This window comes from Nuphar pumila, chromosome 1 (genome assembly GCF_984573655.1).
Source record: "Nuphar pumila chromosome 1, dmNupPumi1.hap1.1, whole genome shotgun sequence".
Classification (NCBI taxonomy): domain Eukaryota; kingdom Viridiplantae; phylum Streptophyta; class Magnoliopsida; order Nymphaeales; family Nymphaeaceae; genus Nuphar; species Nuphar pumila.
The window spans coordinates 148888576-148905568 of record NC_143249.1 but is presented as its reverse complement, the minus strand read 5'-3'; the positions used below and the strand labels follow the sequence as shown (position 1 = coordinate 148905568).

At 33.9% G+C, this 16993-nt stretch overlaps 1 pseudogene; it reads left to right on the top strand.

Moving 5' to 3' along the window:
• The first annotated feature begins 864 nt into the window (after window positions 1-864).
• LOC149849214 (TOM1-like protein 1 pseudogene) lies at window positions 865-13080 on the top strand (annotated as a pseudogene).
• Window positions 13081-16993: the final 3913 nt, after the last annotated feature.

The following is a 16993-nucleotide window of genomic DNA, read 5'->3' as shown; positions in this document are numbered from 1 at the left end:
TTCTTGTTTCATCTCTCCCGCCCGACGCACTCCCCGACCCACCGCCCATCGCTCCCTGGTCTGTCGCCCCATTCCGCCGCCCATCCCTCCCCTGACCCATCGCCCTCCATTCCGCCGCCCGTCCCTCTCCCGACCCATCGCCTCTTGTTCCGCCACCCATCTCCGCCCCAAGGAATCTCCGATTTTTTTTTTTTAGTTTTTGTTTTATTTTTTTGTTGTTTTTCAATCTTCCATCTAATACCCATTTCGGAAATCGAGGTAAGTTTCTCATTTTTGTCCTAATTTTTAGAGAACTTGGGAATCGACTTTTGTGATTAGTTTGGAAATTTAGGCAATTTTGATCTACCGAGCTCGTGGGTGTAATTCCTAACTGCGTGAATCATTGTTTTGATGCTCGATTTTGGGGCTTCTCGGTAAAGTATTATGTAGGTAATCATTGTTTTGGGGTGTTTCTGATGGGCTTTGCGGGTTTTGAGAAACTCTGGTTTTGCAGGAGAGGGTTGGGTGTCTTGGGTATTGGGGTTTTAGGAATGGAATGTCACTTGGTTTTAGCCTGATTCCATGGTTGTTGTGGTATAAATGTATGTGGGTAGGCATTATTTTGTGGAGTTTGTTGCTTGATTAGCATATTTTTAGGAAACACTAGGGCTCTTGTATGCTTGTTGCACGGAAAGGCCGGTTCTAGGGTTTTAGATATGTTGTGTTTTTGTTTTCTTGATGCCATGCTAGATTCATTTTTCATTTGATATCACATCTTTCCTGAATTGAAACTTTATTTAGATTGAAGTTGCTTTTGATTTTTTTTATGGTTTGATAGATTTAGGAGCCATTGATTTTTTTGCGCAAAAACTAGGGTTCTGAAATATGAGTGATAACCTATTGGATAAAGTTAGTACCTTTGGTGAGTGGTTGACGATCAGTGGTGTCGAGGTTGGGAGGAAAATGTCGGCAGGGATGAGCTCGATGAGCTTCAAGGTGAAGGAGCTTTTTCAGGGGCAAAACCAAGCTGATAAAATTGTTGAGGAAGTTACCATGGAGACTATGGAGCAGCCAAATTGGGCATCTAATTTGGAAATCTGTGATATGGTGAACAGTGAAAAGATTAACAGCCAAGAAGTTATCCAAGCGATCAAGAAGAGGATCATGTTGAAGAATCCTAGAGTCTGGTATTTGGCTCTCGTTTTGCTTGAGACATGCGTTAAGAACTGCGAGAAGGCATTCTCCGAGGTTTCATCTGAGAGAATTCTTGATGAGATGGTTAAGCTGATTGATGACCCCCAGACTATCGTGAACAATCGAAACAAAGCTTTGATTTTGATCGAACAATGGGGTGAATCCTCTGATGAACTGCGTTACTTGCCTGTGTTTGAGGAGACTTACAAGGTAGATAACCACTGAACGTTGAGTCCTTGTATAGTTAATGCTTTTGTTTATTATTTTTCTATCTCTAGAATTCATTACAATTTGAAATGACACTATTAGATGTTAATCAGAATATCACTGCTAATAGTTCTGATAACAGGATTGTGGTTTGTTGTGACCTGTTCTCAGTGGTGATGGGATTTGAGATTGAGCCTGCAGTTTCTTGTGTTACCTTCTATTACGTGCTTGTACATGCTAGTACATGATTTTCCATAGGCTGCACAATATTTGGTTCTTCTCTTATTGCAGAAACAATAGATTGATCCACTTTTGTTGCTTAAATTTTGTGTTTATACAGAGTTTAAAATCTAGGGGCATTCGTTTCCCTGGACGAGATGATGAGAGTCTGGCACCAATCTTTACCCCACCACATTTGGTTGCTACTCAAGATCAAAATGTATATTCTCTTGGGCATCACCTATCAAGTTATCCACTGTCGCAGTTTTATGACAATCATCCTACTCAGAGCTTTTCTCCAGAACAAACAAAGGAAGCATTTGATGTTGCTCATAACAACATTGAGCTTCTTTCTACTGTTTTATCTTCATCACCACAACTCGATGTTCTAAAGGTGATTTTAATATGTTTCTCAAATTTGATATCTATGCTATAGTTAAGTAAGATAATGTCAGTACCAGAATATGCAACTTTCTACTGGTTTGCTGGTCGTAAAATGATTACATGGTCACCTTGGATCTCGAATTTTGGGACTTCAATTTTTTATATGACTTGTTCTGCTTGATGTTGAATTAAATACTTTAGTTTTGGGTTGCAAATATAATGATTTTGTATTGCTTTAAATGAAATAAAAATTGGTAATAATAAAAAGTGGTCCTCATATAGGATGCGTTAGCAGAGGACCATGTATTTATGATGTTATGTTCTAAGGACTCTAACCTTTTCTAGCATATATATTGTATGTGTATTTATTGGAAGAACTGAATTCACTCTATCAAACATATTTTCTCATGGAGAAAACATCAACGGAATAGATATCTTATGTCCTCTCACAAATCTTGCTTATACAAACCACTTATTTATCTCTCCAGTAGCTTCTAAAGCCCTGCATAATTGTTTTGATCCAACTAATTGCTAATTCGGAATATAAATACCTTATACGATTCATTTGATTGTTACTACCCATTGATGATTCTCCTTATCTCATATCATGGTAAGTTGTTATGGTGTACATGAGGTTTTTAACCTTTTACAACATTCTTTGAAAGTCAAATTATGAAATGATACTTTACTTACCTCATCTCACTCTTTTATTGAAAGCTGATCTAGTCTTTCAATTGATCCTTCATTTTCTTATAACAATCCTTATCTTCTCTTTCTGCATGCCTTATATAACATGCTGCATCAACTTTTATGTTCTGTGTCAATCTTGCAAGTTTTGCCATGGGAGCTTACTGAAATACTTCTACATTGGACATAGACACAAGTTTAACAAACTTTCTTTTGACATCATTAGGTAATCTGGAGAATCTAGTTTTTCTTTTGTCACAATTCTTATAAAGATTTTTCAGTGACTGAGTAGTAAAGAGTATTAGACCTGATTTCAGAAAATCATATTTGAAATTGCAACTATATTTTTCCTTGGAAAAATCTATTTCTAAACTTTTAAGTGCTCATTTCTAGGAATTTCTTACACAAACAACTTTGATTACCTTTAAAGCTTTTACGATTTCGGTGCATATATCTCCTAGTGAATGTCTAGACTTTTTTATTGACATATAGGTGTTAATCTAACTTCCAAATGAATTATTTCTCTTCACATATTTGATCACTTTTATGGAAATTATAATGTGATCTCATGATAATTTATTATCAAACCTAGTATAATATCACTTGAAGAGCTTCAAATGTTCTCAACTCCATGCTCTGGCTATTGGTTAGAACTTTATAGGTTCTCAATGACCTCTTCTTTTGGATCATAAGGTATCCTACTGCCCTATTGGTATCATCTTAAAAAATTAAGTTAGGATTACTATACCCTCTTGAAGATTTTCTTTGGTGAAAATTTCATTGGCACATGCAATAATGAAAAAGACGTACAATGCTGAGATTCATATGAGCATGGTAGAATCACATATACAGTTTTTTTGACTGCCTTAGAGAACATATGAGCATGATATAATCACATATACAGTTTTTTGCCTACCTTAAAACACATATGAGCATGATAGAATCACATATATAGTTTTTTGACTGCCTTAGAGCACATATTAGCATGATAGAATCACATATACAGTTTTTTTGACTGCTTTAGAACACATATGAGCATGATAGAATCACATATATAGTTTTTTGCATGCCTTACAGCACATATGAGCATGATAGAATCACATATACAGTTTTTTTGACTGCCTTAGAACACATATGAGCATGATATAATCACATATACAGTATTTTGCCTGCCTTAGAACACATATGAGTATGATAGAATCACATATAAAGTTTTTTGACTGCCTTAGAGCACATATGAGCATGATAGAATCACATATAAAGTTTTTTTGACTGCCTTAGAACCCATATGAGCATGATATAATCACATATACAACTTTTTTGACTGCCTTACAACACATATGAGCATGATATAATCACATATACAGTTTTTTTACTGCCTTAGAGCACATATGAGCATGGTAGAATCACATATACAGTTTTTTTGACTGCCTTAGAACATATATGAGCATGATATAATCACATATACAGTTTTTTGACTGCCTTAGAACACATATGAGCATGATAGAATCACATATAAAGTTTTTTGACTGCCTTAGAGCACATATGAGCATGATAGAATCACATATACAACTTTTTTGACTGCCTTACAACACATATGAGCATGATATAATCACATATACAATTTTTGCCTACCTTAGAACACATATGAGCAAGATAGAATCACATATAAAGTTTTTTTACTGCCTTAGAGCACATATGAGCATGGTAGAATCACATATAAAGTTTTTTTACTGCCTTTATAACATATATGAGCATGAATGAATCACATATAAAGTTTTTTAACTGCCTTAGAATACATATGAGCATGATATAATCACATGTACAGTTTTTTGCCTGCCTTAGAACACATATGAGCATGATAGAATCACATATACGGCTTTTTTACTGCCTTAGAGAACATATATATGAGTGTGATAGAATCACAAAAACTTTTTTTTTACTATCTTTAGAACACATATGAGCATGGTTAAATCACATATAAAGTTTTTTTACTGCCTTAGAACACATATGAGCATGATAGTGTTATCATCGCAAAATTTTACTTTTGCAAGTCAAACTGACCTTTGAAAAAGTTTTTGAAAATAACTCGCCTCTGTTTTAAAATGCGGGATAATTCTGAAGAATGGGAATCGCCTGTCGGTACGAGGTTCAACCGTTTCTGGCGCCTTTACCAGGGGTAATCAAACCAAGGATCAAAAGTGTGCTTAGCTTTGCTCAACTTGTCTAAATCGTGTTCTATTTCCTAAAGGCACAAAGAATCAGGCATGTGCTATGAATTTTCTGAAAATGCAGATTGAAAACATGATGTTTGCTTTGAGATTTGAAATACTTGGAAAATTCTTGAAAAAGAAGTCCTTTGAAAATCGTGAATCATGATTGAGAGAATGTTTATGAGAAAATGAAAATCGATTTCTAAAGAATCCAGAGGTTTTGTGAAAATCAATTCTGAGAAATTTCAAATAACTTTGGAAAAACTTGATTTCTCTGAATTCAAACTTTGAAATTGAAAATATAGCTTAGAAAATCATGATTTGAACTTGAGATATAGTTGGAATATCCTTTGAAAACTCAATGTTTTTTAGAAAATCGATTTCTGAGTAAGACCTAGAAAATTTTGAGAAAATTGATTTCTCTGAATTGGAATTGGAATTTGAAAATGAATGAAATGAATGAATATGGATTTGAAAGACTTGATTTTAAGGAATTGAGAAAATCCTTTTGTATTTTTTTGAGAAATGCAGTGCATTTTGAAGTTAGCCTAAGAGTGTAAGCTGAATGTGGCTAATACGAAGATTACAAATCTGGGTCTCATTCGTATTCTAACTATGGCCATAAATACAAATTCCACCGAGTTTGTCAACTGCATAAGAGCTAGTGCACGTGCCATTCGTGTAGACTATAGTGGATTTGTAATATGTGCATGAATAATGCATTCATCAGATATTAAAATTTGCAGAATTAATCTATATGCAATGCAAATCCTAATCTAAGCAGAAATTAAAATTCTTATTCCAAATTTAATTACAAGTTACATCACTAATCAAATTTAAATACAGGAAAATAAAGACTTCAATGTCCTTGCAAAACTAGAAAACTTGTTAGTGAAGATATGTTGGCTTTTCTAGGTTTATCCAGCAATATCTGGAAATTGTTGGATTTTGCTAGATATAAGCTTTTTTCCATGATTCTCTGATATAAACTTAATGAAATATAAATTAAAATTGAATAAATAATAAATATGAGATTTGAAAATTCGAATATGGGGTCAAAATGACCAAAATACCCCTGATAGCAAGACTATGGCCTTGAAATCAGGGTTTTCAGAAAGATATTTTGTAAAATGCAAGTTTTAAAATTCAAATGAAGATAAATCAAACATAATATGATTAAAAATATAAAAATTAGGGTTTAGAATTTCGAAATTGAGGTCAAATGACCAAATTACCCCTGATAGCAAGACTATGACCTTGAAATCAGGGTTTTCTAAAATAGATTTTGGTAAAAACTTGAGATTTATGATTGAAATAAACATAAAATCAAACATGAAACATCCTAATATGATTCTAAACATGAACAAACCCTAAAAACGTGAACTTATACATGAAAATCAAGAAATATCACAAATATCATGATTTTGGCAGTGTTTCGGAATCCTGCAGGTACCCTATTTTGCAATTTGATCCATTCAAGCATCAAATGAATTCTAAATTTGATAAAAATAGACACCTGTACTTATTATAACCCTAAAACCATATTGAAATCATAAAAATATATTTTTGACATTATTCCAATTTGAAAATTGAATTAAAACCCTAAAATAAGCTATTTTTACCCATGTTCACAGACCAATTCCAATGTTAGACCCAAATCAGGGGTCAAATCATCATAGAATTTTTTGAAATTTTACAGAGATAAACTAGACATAAAAATAGAAATTTCCCTATTTACATATCGGAAAACCGATACTCCAGATTTAAAATACATAAATAAATAGTAAACTTAATCAAAAATTTCTAAATTTCATCAGTGAATAGTAGACCTAAAAATAATGAAACTCATTTTTTACAGATCATGAATCGGATCTACGGTCTAAGATCTATGATCAACACAAGTCAGATTAGGGTTTTGGTAAACCCTAACGAGTTTTAAATTTTAAATCTGATTCTCTGACAGAGGAAAAATACTGAACAGAGACTAAAAATTATCCACATTTCACAGTAAATAGTTTGCATCAATAGAAATCCACTGCATTTTACGGATCTTGAATCGGATATAAGATGAGAGAAATATCACAACTGCAAGTTACCTATGAATTTCAATATCGATTCTAAACGACTGAGAATCACGGTTTAATCTTTTATTTTTTTGACATAGTTTCCAAATCCCAAAACCTCCAAACGTTTTTCAGTAGTTTTCTGACATATCCATGTATCACATATTAAAAAATCAGAAATTTATAGTGATTATTTCAATACAAAATAACATGTTCTTTGCTGATCCAAGCTTAAAACACACAGAAATCTAATGAAACCTAATAAATCATGCTTTAACTAATGAAAATAATAATAAAAATTACTAAACATTAAAACGAAATTAATTTCTATGATAAAACACATGTAATAAACATAGAAAAGTAAAAAAAATAAATAAACACAGGGAATCATTGGCTGGAATTCAATTTTACCTTTTAAACCATGGATTTAACCCATTAAAAGGGTAAATCTCATGTTTTATTGGTTAGTAACATGAAAATCGATGCAATACTCGATTCTAACAGATTAGAATCCATGGAAAAACAACAAAACAGGGTTAGATCACCTTCTTGGGTCGATTTTGGGGTTCTTGGATGAAATCCATGGTTAAATCTATAAACACAAGAGTTTCCATGGTGAAATCTATTGAAAAATCATTAAAAACTAATAAAAATAATAAAATAATATTAAATAACTCACATTGGGGCTTCAGCTGCAATGGAGGAAGGTGGAGGTGCTGGAGAGGAGAGAGAAGCCACAAAAATTTGAGAGAGAAAAGAGCTCCCTTTGACACCCTTTAGGTCTCCTATTTATAGATTTTTTTTTTGGATTTGTTTAGGAAGAGTTTTGATTTTTTGGACTCTTTTTAATTGTTTTTTGATAAACCACATGGGGATGACGATTTTTTTGGAGAATTCTAACCTAAATGGACTCTAATTAATCCCTAATTAACACCTAATTAAACCCTAGAAAGTCCAAATGTGGCACCACCTAGTATGGACCCACATTTGGTTTTTAAAACTTGAATTTAAAACCTTTTAAAACCAATGGTTTAAAACTTAAATAAAATGGATTTTCAAAATTGCTTTTGACTTCTCTAAACACCTAGCCTAACTAAGACAATGACTAACCCTAACCTTGACTTTTTCAAATGTGGCGCCACCCCGAGTGGGCCCCACTTGAATTTTCAAAAACGATTTTAGAACTTGAAAATGAGAGGTTTTTCAAAAGAGATTCAAAAGTAGACTTTGAGATTGAAAGGTTTGAAATGGAATAGAGTTCCAACTGGTTCAGAACTCCTCCGGATATGGCGCCAACTGAGGAGGCCTCACATCGAAGTTTTGAAAAACTTGAAATAAATACTAAAAATGGCTTTAAAAAAGGGTTAAAATCAACAGTTGAAATTCAGAATCTTTGAAAATAGAGTCTCAATCGAACTGGAACTCCGGGTTAGAGTCCTGGATTTTTAGGACTCTGAGATTTTGGGTTTTAAAAGCCAAATAAAGGAGCTTTTGAAAAGATTTTACCAAAAATGGTGAAACGTGTCGAAAAATACAGTCAGGGTTAGACTCCTAACTCAATCAAAACTCTGAAATAGAGTCCTGGATTAACTAGACTCTACAAAATGACCTAATTTTTTAAAACAAACAGAAATAAATGAAAATGAAAGTAAAAGCGAACTTTAAAACAGACTCCTGACTGGATTAGGACTCCGAGACAGAGTCCTGATCGGACTAAAACTCTAAACTTTTTTGGTATTTTTCTGAAAAATAGATGAAAGAACTTGTGAAAATAGTGAAAAAATAACAAATATTGAAATAAACCAGAGTTCTGATTCAACCGAGACTCTGGGGACAGAGTTCTAATTGAACTAGGACTCTCAGATTTTTAGATTTTCTGAGAAAACAAATGATAGAATTTTGAAAAACAGTATAAAATTGAAGTTTTGGTTCAGAGTCCTGATCTAATTAGGACTCTGAGAAAGAGTCCTGATTCAATCAGAACTCTAAAAATTTTTGGTTTTCTGATAAGCAAATATGAAATTTAAACAGAGCTTTTGAAAACTAGTGAAAATGAAGCGTGAAAACCAACTTTGGATAGAGTCCTAATTCGATCAGGACTCTGGGATAGAGTCCTGATTTGATCAGGACTCTATGATAAAACCTCAGAATTTTGAAATTCTTTGATAAAAGTGTAACAGTTTTGATAGATGGAAAGATTTTTGAAAGATTCTCTCAAAATTGAAATCAGGATCAGAGTCCTGATCCAACTAGGACTCTCTGAACAGAGTCCTGTTTTGACTGAAACTCTGAGTTTTGACTCATTTTGAAAGGTTTGGTTAAAAACAGATAAAAATAGTGACAAAAGACAGAGTCCTAGTCCGACTGAAACTCTAAAGAAGAGTCTTAATCCGACTGGGATTCTTGAAGAAGAGTCCTAATCCAACTAAGACTCTAGAATTTTGGCCAGAATGGAAGACTTTGAAAGGTTTTCTCCAAAACAATTATAAAAAGTATTAAAAGGTAGAGTTCTGATCCGACTAAGACTTTGGAAAAAGAGTCCTGATCCAACTAAGACTCTAAGATTTTAGCCAAAATGGAGGAAACTAACAAGGGATATGACCATAACTGGTTTAAAATCAGAAATGGTGTTTTTTAAAAAAGGTTCAAAAAGATTCAAACAGATGAAAATACAGAGTCCTGATCCAACTAGGACTCTAAAATTTTTGAGATTTTTTTATAAATAAAGGAATCCAGAAGTGACACCACCTAAATGAGCCTCATCTGAGAATTGAAATCAATTGAAAAGTGAGTTTAAAACAAATCCAGATTGTTTTCTGAGAAAACACTTCAAAATATAAGGTCCTGGGGTTGACAAATAACATAATGTTGATTAAAAACCCAGGTTTTAAAATTGATTTTGAAAGAGAAGTTTTAAAACCCAAATCTGGATTAAATATTTTGAAAACAGGAGTGCTGAATCTCGAAAATGAGATGTAATGACATGCAATGCCATGCAATGCAATGAAATGGTATGACAAATGCATGCAATGATATGCAATGACACATGAAATATATAAACATTGGTTGAGGGTGAAAATTTGGGGTGTTTATAGGTAGAATCATATATACATTTTTTTTACTGCCTTAGAGCACATATGAGCATGATTGAATCACATATAAGTTTTTTTTACTGCCTTAAGAACACACATGAGCATGATAGAATCACATATACAGTTTTTTTACTGCCTTAGAATATATATGAGCATGATAGAATCACATATATAGTTTTTTTGTTGTCTTAGAACACATATGAGCATGATAAAATTACATATAGAGTATAATTTATTTTAGTATATTTTGTTTATCAATATTGACCTTTCTTTTCTCATGTAGGTTGCTGGCGATAATCAGCGTAGTGGAGCTGAAGGGACAAATCAAGACAATGAACAAGAGGACACACAAAATCTTGGTGATGATTAGATTCATGTGTTGAATTTGTTCTACCTTCTTTTTGTTTCAAAAATGTAAATGTTGAATTATAAATAATTAGAACTTGCGAATTTTACAGTGGATCGATTAATTGTTTTAGTTTCCTTTTATATGTATTTTGATGTGTACTTTGTTTTTTATTCACAGGAAATATAAATTGTACAGGAAATATAAATTTTATCACGAGAACTTTTTTCTCGATATTTAATTTTCAAATATTATTTTTAATTTTTTTTTTCTTGTTTGCGATGAATTAGAGACAAATATATTTGTCGCTAATTACTATTAGCGTTGAATGTAGCGACGAATTAACGACGACTATAAATCCGTCATAACACCAAAATCGCCGTATTGTAACGACGACCTTGCGATGGATGTTGGCATTCTGTGAACACCCCAAATTTTTCAAAGGTTTACAAAATGACCCTTTTTGCCCCTGATTCCATCTTCTGAGAAAATCAAAGCGATTTCAAAGCTAAATTTCCGTCATTCTTCAGATTTTCGGAATGAATTCCATATTGATATACTCAAAATTCAATTTCGGAACCAAACCCAGTGTTTTTCCAAAACCTGAGCCTCGTTGTATTTCCAAATTAAAATATTATAAAAATACCAAAAAAAAAATGATTCTGAATGGCTTGGGCAATTCATCCGGCACTCTGTTGGATCCCCAACCCTATATTTCTCAGTTCGAGGTTGTAAACCTTGAATATTTCCTAAAAATCCGGATCCAAACGCATCTTCTGAAGAAATTTCCCCCAAAATCGCCTTGAGTTCTCAGAAAAACTCCCTTTTGTAAATATTTTACAAAAACATATAAAATTAGCTTTGATCTTTGGTTTCTCGTAAAACTTTAGGATTTTATTCTAAAAATGCAAAAAATGGAAAAATAACATAAAAAACCAAAAAAAATGGGAAAAACTACAAGAAAAACGAAGGATTTTTAAGCTTTTTGAAGCCATTTTGCCAAAACCTCATTTTTAAACCATTTTTTAAAAATTTCCTAAAAAGGGGGACCTCCTTTATGGAAAAAATGGAAAATTCCAACGGCCCCGTCCCGCACGTTCTCCTCTCCTCTCTCCATCGCAGATCTCAAACTGATCCTCTGATCTTCACCTTCCATTTTCAACGAATTTTTCACTCGAACCTTCCATCTCTTCTTTAAGAAGAGGCCTTCACCAATGATCGGGGCATCCATTATCAACATCTTCGTCACTGAGTTTTCTCCGCAAAATCCATTACAATCCATTTTTCTCCTCCGAGGTCCATCACCTGCAAGCATTCATGGAGTTTCCCTACAAAAATGCATAACAACTTTTCACGCAGCAATCCTCAAAGCATCCCTTCTCCCCATTTCTGAGTTTTCTCTTCAGCAAGGTACTACAGAACGATTCTCTCCAAAGCACCTCCTCTGCAAGAAGCCAGTAAGTACCTTTTTCGCTGATATCTCTTTATAGTATTGCGTTTCTACTTCTCTTTTGTTTCATCACCTTGTTTATCCCTCTGATTTTCCCCCATTAACGCACCATTGAGTACGTTGGCTTGCTTATGGCAATATCAACATCTCTCGTGCAAGATTAATAGGGTCATAGTATCCCAACATGTTACATTCCTATTTATATCATTACTTTCTTTTGATTTGGATATGGATTAATCAATTTTCACTTGCCTTCTTCTGAATTTCTCCATCCCTTTCCCTATTTTAGTCTGATTACTATTTCTGTCTTGTTATAACTACTATTATCTTGATCTTTGCTTTCATTTTTTTTTTATCGATGTATGTCTTTGTCCGGCCTTCGATTCTCACTTTTATGCTTTGAAGAGTAATAATATCCTGGTGTTTTGGTTGCTTGAATACCAACTTAAAACCAGCAATAAAAAGTAAGGAGGCATCTCTTTCATCCATTTTTCCTTTTAATCAATCCCCGATAAAAATATCCTTTTACATGCCTGTCTGGATCAGATTAGAACGCCATTAACAGAGTCTTACTTAGTTCTTGCTAAGTTTGACAAGGAAGTTTAACATGGTACTTTACTGACTTCATTTTTGTTTATATATAATTGTCATTATCAAATGATTTTCCAATCCTGTGCCTATGTGTTTATTCTAATTCTGGTTGTTGGCTTCTCGTTTTGTATCTTCTCCTATGGTGGTCGATTCATTGTCTTACCTCTTTTATTTTGCCATTATTTTCACTGTTTTATTCTCTCTTTTTTTTATTTCTTTTGCTGGGTTTCAATTTTAGTTTCCCCTCTCCTTTTGGATTGGATCCCTTGATTTTACTGAGACCCTCCCCTTTTTCTTTATCAGCACGTCACTACCCAACCTCGATTTCATTTGGCTGAGCCTGTTGGTGCTTTTAAACCTTGTTGTTTTTACTGCTCGAAGGTCTTTTTATTACAGTATGCCTTCGTCAATTCAATATTTTGTTCCTCCCTTATTTATTTATGTATTTATTTTTTTTTCTTCTCTTTTTAGAGGGTTGCCAATCGCGCATATGGTCTCCAGTCTAAAGCACGATGATTCAAACCTCTAGTTTAGGATTCTCACCTTTTGCAGGGCATCCGTTACAGTTGGCTACATCTCCAAATGTTCAAAACAGGACATAGCACATTGCCATGAAAGCCTGGTTATAGGCATCCACCCTGTGGGTTTCAAATAGACTAATCCTACTTATAATTCTGAAGTTGATATACATTAAAACACTGTGGCTCATCCAATCCGAGAGTTCCTGACAGTTGGAAGCTTCCCAAGATTGCAGCATCTATCCCTCTTCTCTTGTGCACCCCCATTCACAGCATTTGTAAGCATTGCATCATCTAATAGTGCCAAGGATCTACATAACACACCCACACCCCACACAACAAACCTTATTGTTCACCCTTTTTGCATAGCTTATTGTTATCATCGCAAAAATTTTTTCCCTCCCTTGCGAGAGAGAAACGGATTTTGTGAGTCAAACTCGACCAAAGTTTTGAAATTGGTTTTGAAAATTACTCACCTACGTTTTAAAAATTTGCGAGAAAATTTCGTGGAATGGGATCCGCATGTCGGTATGAGGTTCAACCGTTTCTGGCGCCTTTACCAGGGGTAATTGAACCAAGGACCAATTATGTGCTTTAACTCGACTCAAATAGCTAAATTATGCTCTATTTTTCCTAGAATGCACAAAGAATCAGGCTTGTGCTATGGAATTTTGAAAAATGCAAGTTTGAGAAAATATGATGTTTGCTTTGGAAAATTAAAATGCATTTGTAAAATGATTGGAAAAGTGCTTGAAAAATGAATTCCTGGGAAAATCATTGAATTTCATTGGAAATCAGAAATTTGCATTGGAAAGTGATTCCTCAGAAAAACTTGAACTTTGGAAAATCGATTTTGAAATTTGGAATTGCTTTTTTGAGAAAATGGATTTGAAAATTCTGAGAAAATCAGAAAATTTATTGGAAAAGGGATTTCTGAAAAGGAAAATGAATTCTCAGGAAAACAGGAATTCTGAGAAGAGGGATTTCTGAAAACTTGGGATTTTGAAATTTGAGAATTTTAAAGCTTAGGAAAATCTTGATTTGAACTTGGGAAATGCTTTGAAATGTCATTTGAAAACTTAGGATTTTGAGAAAATCAGATCCTGAGAAAGACTTGGAAATTCTTGAGAAAATTGAATTTTTTGAAATTGAAATTGGAAAATGAATTTGAAAACAATGCAACTTGAATAATATGAATGAATGAATATGAATTTGAAAAGGAAACTTCATTGAGGAATTGGGAAATCTTTTTAAAACTTTGAGAAATGCAATGCATTTTTGAAGTTAGCCTAAAAGTGTAGGTTGAATGTGGCTAATATGAAGATCATAAATCTTGGTTTTCTTCATATTCTGACTATGGACATAAATACGAATCCCACCGAGTTTATAAACTCCATAAAAGCTTGTGCATGTGCCATTCGTGTAAACCATAGTGAATTTGAAAAAATTTGCATGAATCATACATCACATATTGAAATTTGCATAAATTAAACTATATGCAATGCAACCCTATTCTAAGTAGAAAAGTAACTCTTATTCCAAATATTACATTGATTTTTACATTAAACTGAAATAAAATAAATAAAAACTAAATCTTCTTCTTGAATGTTCCTGCAAAACTAGAAAACAAGGTTAGCACAAAAATGTAGTTTTTTCTGAATTTATACCAAAATATGGGAAATTATCGAATATTATTCAGATATAAACCCAAATTCATACCCCCTTTGATATAAACATGATAAATAATGAATAAATTTCTAAAATAAACTTGAAAATCCGAAATTGGGGTCAAAATGACCAAAATACCCCTGATGACCTTGAAATCAGGGTTTTCTAAAAGAAATTTTGGAAATTTGAAAATCAAATGAAATAAATCAAACATAATATGATGAAACATGATGACATTCATGAAAATTGATGAAATTAGAATTTGAAATTTTGAAATTTAGGTCAAAATGACCAAAATACCCCCGATAACAAGACTATGGCCTTGAAACCAGGGTTTTCTAAAATAAATTTTGTAAATTTGGAAAATATGAAATGCAAATGACATTAAAATTAACCCTAATATGATTTTACATGCTCATGTACATGATAAAACCCTAAAATGGCAAAAATATCATAAAATATCGAATTTAACCTGATTTTCGCTTCTGAATTTAAAGATAAACTAACATATGACTCAAATAAACTTGGAATTAAGCCACATTTGGCATGGACACCTAAATTAACCCTTAAAACAGAATGGAGCTCAAAAATCTAATTTTTTTGTATTTTAAAATATGGAAATTCAAATAAAAACCCTAAATTTTGTGATTTTTGCCTAAAATATTGATTCTAAAGGAGATTTAGGATATCAAACTTCCATAAAAATTTCCCAAATTTTATGGGGTGACAGAGGACAGTAAGTCAAGGATTTTTTCGATTTACATCTTCTAGTTTTGACCTATGGTCGGAGCAGTGCCACTCCGGCAAGTCGGATCGGAATCCGACGACTATAGGATTTAGGGGAAACAGACAGGTTTCAGTAGAAAATGTGGGAAAAATAGTAAACAGATGGTAAAAAGACTGAAATTGTGGGAAAATGTTCTTGACAAACAGAGGAAGATTTGATATTTTGCCACCATTGGGATTTGGGCTATGGTTTGGAAAAAACCATACTGTTATCAGAGACCTAAATCTCTGAGAGTTCTGGACATTGGAATCTGTTAGACACAAAGACAAAATCCGGGCAAAATACTAAAACAGATCCACAAATTCCGCAATTTTGGGAAATGACAGGAAATTATGTTAGGAACAACTTTCATGTTGAACGTTTTTGCAGATGGGCTACATATTGGGCGGACTCAGTGCATTAGGGTCTATCTATACCCTGACGAAAGAAAATCAATATTTTCCCAGGGGTCTGGAAAATCTGATTTTTTACAGAAAACAAAACTAACTGGAAAAACCTAAAAATTTCCAGATCATTAGTAGATTCAATAATGAATCCACTGTGATTTTTGGAGGACAATCCAAATCTCTCACAAGGGTGGTGCTGGAGGTTCTTGTCTGCTAAAGCGCAAACTGAAAATTCGAAAAGACAGAAAACCCGATGTAGGGTTTGATCGGTTTGGATGGGTTCCAAAACCCAAACAAACTCAAATTTTCGGCAGTAAAACAAAGATATGTAGACCCAATTACTCTAAAATTTACAGATTTTATTGGTGCAATAACTCACATGACATAACGTATAGACTTTGCACAAAATTGAAATTCTATGGATTCTACATCAACTACTAATAAATCTATATAAAATGAATAAAATGCATAATGAAAATGCAATTTTTAAATATGAAATTATATACAACATGAAAATCAAAACCATCACGAGGGGGGTACACAAACTCTTATGTTTGATCTTGCTGTGAAAAGGAAAAATCCAGTCCATTCATTGGACGGATTCCCTACTCCATGTAGCCTTAAGCATAACAATAAAGGAAATAAAAGAGTAAAAAAGAAAAAAAAATGAAGATCTTACCTTGGGTTGGCTGAAGGTAAGCTATAGCAATGGTGTTGCTGCTAGCTTGAAGAAGATGGAGGTTTTGCTGCCATGAATGGAGGTGTTGTGGCTTGGAGGATGTTGTTGCTTTGCCAAGAAGGGTGGCTGCACCGGTGGGGAAGATGATGGACCTTGGCGGAGCTGGAGCCATTGATGGAGTTGGAGATGATGGACCAGCTGGTGTCTTGTGTGGTGGCTGCAGTTGCTACAGAGGGAGGAGTTGGAGGTGGCTGCCAAAAGTTGGTGACTGTTGTGGCTGCAGCAGTGGTAGTGGCTGCAAGGAGGTTTGCTGGAGATGGAGGTGGTGCACCGGCTGAAGCAAGACCTCTTGTGTGGTGGCTGCCGGCTGAAGCAAGGTGAAGGTGCAGCTACTATTGGTGGTTATGAAGGCTGCAAGGGCTGGGATGAGAGGCTGCAAGGGAGGCTGGACCGGTGGTGAGGCCCTTGGTATTGCTGGAAGTTGCCTTGGAGTTGATGGTCACCCTGGAGGGAGGCTGCTACTGCTGGTG